Below are 6003 nucleotides of genomic sequence, written 5' to 3'. Positions count from 1 at the left end.
AAGCTCAAGGTAAAATTAAAAATAAAGAACAAACAACTTAGTTGCAAAGTAGAAGCTGGTGAAAAGTGTGAAGGTATAATTCTAGGGCAGAGAGCATTCTGTTTGTGCGTTGACTCCTGTCTACAGGAGCAATGGCATTGAGAAAATTTCAATGCAATATTTGTTTAAATAATCAAGCAGAAGGAACGATAAGCCAAACTTTACCCAGAATTAAATAGATATAAATGTATATATAAAGAAATTTCTTAATATTAAAAAATGAGAGAATGTATTATGTTTTCTTTATTTTTTTGAAAATATGTGTCAAAGTACAAAGTGTTTAACAATGAAAAATAAGTGTTAGTGTAAACCACTGAGTAGGACATTGTATTTTGTCTTGCTTGTTCCTGAGAAATAGCTGCAGTATTTGCACTGTGTACAGTTCATGCCATTGCTTGTCCTTAGTGATTTTGTTTCATGTTTTGTAGTGGTGTCCATTATCTTACATTCAGTGAATTAAACTCTTCCGGTGTATTTCCTTATTTCTCTGTCAATGTGGTACAGGCAGCTGGGGTGTCATCAGGATCCCTTCTCCATCACTGTAGTCATAAGATTTTATATAAAGAGCATTTTCCAGAGGCTTTCAGTATGTTCTCTTATACATTACTTTTTTCTCTGGCTTGTTTTAGGTCAGATATGTATAACTAAAACACATTCCAGAAATCTTGTTTTCTAAATGCATGTTGGGCACAGTTGTTAATGTTGCAGGTTTTCACATTCAGGGTAATATAAGATGCTGCTTGTAATAAATGACAAATAATGGAATGCTCACTTTATAGCCTTAGGAGTTTAGCCTGGGCCTACAAACAGACATTATTTTTCATTTGTTTATGGACAGACAAGTTTATAATTAAGACAGTAATGGGCATAAGCATTCTTGCAGCCTTTGTAGCTCATCTTTCCTGTAAGCATCAAAGAGAATATTTGTGGTAGAACGCACATTAATAAGTGTGGGGGAATCAACAGCATACAGATTCATTTGTTTGTTTATTTGTTGAATCTGGTTATCCCCTATCCTCCCATCATCTGTGCCTCTGCAATAAAGGCATGCCTATTTTCTCTCTTTGCTATCATTCCAAATGTTGTAGATAAGAACGATAGCTGGACACAAGTGCCACACTGTGCACCCCAGAACACCAGAGGTATTAATAAACACAGCCAAACACTTGTGTAACCATTACATCAGTGTCCTATTTCTGGAAATGACTACTGTAAATTACCATTTGTCTGAGGAATCCATCGTGCTAATCTGGAGCCTGCATGGCCCAACTGTGGATTACATCAGGCACATGAAAAAGCTGCCCAGGAATCTTGGCACAGAATGATATTATTTTGTTTTGCATAGGAAACGTGTGTGTTCATGCATACATGTGTATATATATGTAAAGTGGTTTGGATTGCCTGTGTCTGGAGGGCAGAGTCCTGTTTGTGGCGGACCTTTTAACTTCAGGGTTTGCACATCTTTTATGTCTGCTCTGAGGCACTTGAGATGAGCTGAAATACCAGTCCTGGGGGGTCACTGGTGTTTGAGAGTTGCCATAGCACAGTTTCTGTAAGGGCCCTTAGAGAATCTATGACTTGATTCTTCTCACAGCTTGGTCCAAACCAGCTTGTATTTATTGGCTGTGAAGCCCATTTTGCAACACCTGGGGACACCAGTTTGGGGCTGTGTATCTGATGAAAAGGTGCTTGGGGGTCAGGAGTTTTGAGGTCTTTAATAATTATCTAGAGGGATGACTTCTATTGAGGAAATATTACCAGTTTGATGATTTTTGTCTTGGTTTATGTCTTTAGATAATGCCAGCAGTGTTAAAAACCTGATATTTGTGTGTCCATATATTTTTCACTGAATTTGAAACACAAATATCTCATCATAAGAATCTTCTTTTTAAAAATGGAGAGAAAGAAAAAAGTATCTGTCTGGTTAAGAGGTGGCTGTTCTTATTAAGAAAACAGTGAGTTATTACTGTTACCTCTGATGTGTCTAAGTCTACTCATACATGTATCTCTTTAGGGCTAGACCTCAGAATAAATTTGCAAGATCAGAAACTAAATTAAAATATTCTAAAACTTGATCCTCATGTATTTTTAAGGAAGTGGTCTATTCCAATAACTCTAATGTATGAAATCATGTTAATATTAAAGTCTCTGGAGACTGAAGTTCATTTTTTGAGGAAGAAACACAGTTAACAATAAAATCAGGTAATACCCAATGATATTGTCACAAATAATTAAAATAACTTTGTAGTCAGAACATCGTCAGTGTGTACAGTAAATAATAGCTGAGAGGAAAGGCTGACCCCATGCTTGTTAAATTACTTGTAAGTTAATTTGGATGTGTTCAGGTGAAGAAAGAGGTTTGGTTGTGTGGGATTTTTTTTCTCTCAGCTGCAGTTTTCTTTGTAATTCCACAAGAAATGAATAAATTTGGCTTGTCAGACCCACCTGTGAAAAGCAGATGCCCTTGTAACCAAGCAATCTTCACTCAGCTGGTGAGCAATGAATACAGAGAATGGACAGTGCAGTTGTTCCAATATTAAATTGCTCTTGTGAGCCTTTCAAGCTGGATTTCTTTCCAGCCCACAGGAAATGACTGATAATCCTTTTTTCTTTTTCTTTTTTTTCCCAGAGAAAGAATGTGCTGGGGTAGAAATACAGTATGTAACATAAAGATTAATACATATCCTAAAGTTAGATAATTGTAAAGGTATTGACTTTCTCAAACTAAAATGAGAGTACTAAAACAAGAGAAGTTAATTGTGGGAGAGCCTGGTTGCCTCTTACTGTCATAGTTATCTGTTCTTTTGAATATTGCCAAACTTGAAATATTTGGGGTGAACTTTCAGTGCTGAGTATATTATTCAGATTTGCTGCCATAGGCAAGTTCAGTCATAACAGTTCACTTTTCCTGAGCAGAGGGTAGCCTTTCCTTTGGCATCTTTTAAATTCTGAGAACTTTGTGCTTTAACTATAACCTTTTTCTTCTCTAAAGAAAATCTTCATTTGTGCAGTCAGCTGGCTGATTCAATCTCCGACTGAAAAATGATCACAAGATGAGTGTAGGTTCCTTAGAATTCAATCCTATTTCTGATGGGTTTTAAAAAGCACCGACAGCTTGTTAAACACAGCAGTGGTTTTCAGTGTGTGGCTCTTTGTCTCTGTACAGGTGGTCCTGTGAGAAAAAGCTCTATCAAACATTGGAAAAAAAAGAAATTTTATTTTAAGATTTTAAGGAGAAAAAAGATCTTGCAAGAAATAGCATAAGAGGATGCTTATACTCACTGGGTAACCAGGAGAAAGGTAGAACAGGACAATTGGTAATTTGGAGTATTTTGGGCAAGTAATGATCTTTCTTGAAGATTTTGGTATAAGTCATGTTTTTAATTTTTCATAAATATGGTATTTTTTAAAATTACCACACAGGTTACCAAGTACTTTCATAGTCTCATAATATTATTTTGCTATTTCAAATAACTTGCTTATATCAGTAATCAGTTAAACCAAATTTTTAAACAAACAATGATTCACATATGTGAATTCTTATCCCTGGAAGCTCCATATCCAACTAAAGAAAAATATGAGATAGATAGTATTCAAAGAAATTGATATACCTGTGTTTAAAGTACCCAGAAACATCATTTCTCTGTGGCTGATGAAATGAGATGGGTCAGTTTCCCCACCTACTTTACAAGCCTGCTCTGGATGGAAGCGGGATTTCTGGAAATGCCTGTGTCTTCATCAGGTATGGTGAGTGCCCAATCCTGGGCATCCCATGGCCAGCAGGTTGAAGTCCCACAGGATGACCCACACACCTACATTACTTGGAACTAGAGCCAGTGCCTGTTAAACTGGCTGGAAAAATTTTAACAGGAGAATTTCAGGACACTTCTGGTCAGTCTTTAATTTTTCCTTTACACTGAACCACAGGATCACAGAACTATGGAATGGGTTGGAATGGAAAGGACCTTAAAGAGTTCCACTCCCTGCCATGGGCAGGGACACCTTCCACTATCCCAGGTTGCTCCAAGCCCTGTCCAGCCTGGCCTTGGACACTTCCAGGGATGGGACAGCCACAACTTTTCTGGACAACCTGTGCCAGGGCCTGCCCACCCTCACAGGAAATTTCTTCCCAGTACCCCATCTAACCCTGCCCTCTGTCAGTGTGAAGCCATTCCCCCTTTTCCTGTCACTTCTCTGTCTTCAGGTGACCTGACATGAGGGATACTAGCTTTTAAGAAACCCAGTTCAGATGCTGAGTAAAACCTCATCGATTCTGAGGTCACTGTCTCCCTTGTCTCACATTTTCAAAGACTTCAGGAAATTCCAGCCCAATGTGCCTGTCAGGGGATTGTAGCAATTCTTGAGATGGGCAGCAGAATAGGAAAAGGTGGAATGCTCAAGAAAGGTAGTGGAGCCCTTTTTCAGGTATATCTGATATTCTTTGATTAAACCTAGGGATACAATACTCGGGATATGATTCTTATATTTTGTTGAAAGTTTTTAGATTTTTGTTTGTTTTTTTATGGGAGGGGACTGTTTCTGGTCTGTGAAAACTCCAGAGTGCACAGTGTTGTTGAAAAGTGAGTTTTAAGGACATGTTTTCAGTGTAAATGTGGAGCTGCTGGTCACAGGCACACACACTGCCCTAAACTCTTAAGTTCACGCAACACTACTACAAATACTACTTATAGGATAGTAGTTTAAAGAAAGTGCAGTGTATCTTTCTTCCATTTCTAGATATGGTTTAGCAGCCTGACATGATCAGTCAATACCATGTAACCACTCAGCTGTCTTTCGAAGAGCCTCACAGATCACAGGCAAGTTTAGGGCTCCTGAGCTGGCTGATATAATCAGGACATCCATCTATAAAACTGGTTTCCTACAACCTGGATTCAAGCAATTACCTGGCCTCTTTGCTCTTTTCTTTTTTTTTTTTTTTCTTTTTTTTAATTTCAATATTATTGGACAAGGAAATAGTGTGTCCACAAAATTCAGATTTAGTAGACTAGCTACAATAGACAACCATTAAAAGATGGCATGAAAGACTAAGTAATTTTAAATGTAAAATGTTAAATTGTAATGGCTATGCCATGCTGTCGTGGTTTTGAACCAGTAATTAACAAAAAGGGGGAAAAAAGAATTATTTATTTCTTGCTGTGAGATATGGATTAAAATAAGAGCAAACCAGGCATAAAACTTAAAAGGAGTAAAGAAAGTTTATTGACAAACTATAAGAACACCAGAATAAACCTTTAGAAAAAAAACCTTTCCATTTCTCACTGTTCACCATTCTTTTGTTCACATGACAACAGAGACAAAAACTTTATAATTTTGATGGTTTAAATAATCTCAATTCTTTTTACAGTCTTTCCATCAGTTTCTGTAAAGAAACAGAAGTTCTTTTCTGTTAATTTATGGAGTTTGTCACAAGAAAACTATTTTTGTTATAGTTTCTCGTTTCTTTGATATCAGCTGCTCAGAGCTACTGTTATTAAAGCCCACCCCTCCCATTCCACATCACTCTGAAATGTGTTATGGGTCATAAGTTTGAGGATAGCATTTTTAAGGATAAGTTAGTCAAAGGCAAAAAAGTATTTTTCATCTGTTTCGGTACGCTTCACTAGAAAACAGTTTTCTCATTGCCTTTCAAGGCTTTAAATCTCTCAGCACTTCACTATACTACAATTACTCCACTTTTTACTCAAATTTACACTTTGAACACCTTATTCCTCCCCATACTCTATTATGAATTAAAGGAGTTCCTTTCAGGACTTCATTGTCCATCTCCATAGTTTTAACAGAAAGATATTTCAGCTTAATTAAAGCATCTTCTTAATTCTCTACCTTTCTTGAAGTCTCTTTTCTTTCTTGCCACTAGTAGTTTATAAAGTCTCTTTTCATGTTGATTACTCTCTTTTTCTCTTTCTGGATGAAAAGATTAATCCGCAAGTCTCATCTGGATAA

Source organism: Poecile atricapillus, chromosome W, assembly GCF_030490865.1.
Source record: "Poecile atricapillus isolate bPoeAtr1 chromosome W, bPoeAtr1.hap1, whole genome shotgun sequence".
Lineage (NCBI taxonomy): Eukaryota > Metazoa > Chordata > Aves > Passeriformes > Paridae > Poecile > Poecile atricapillus.
This window is presented reverse-complemented; position numbering follows the sequence as displayed.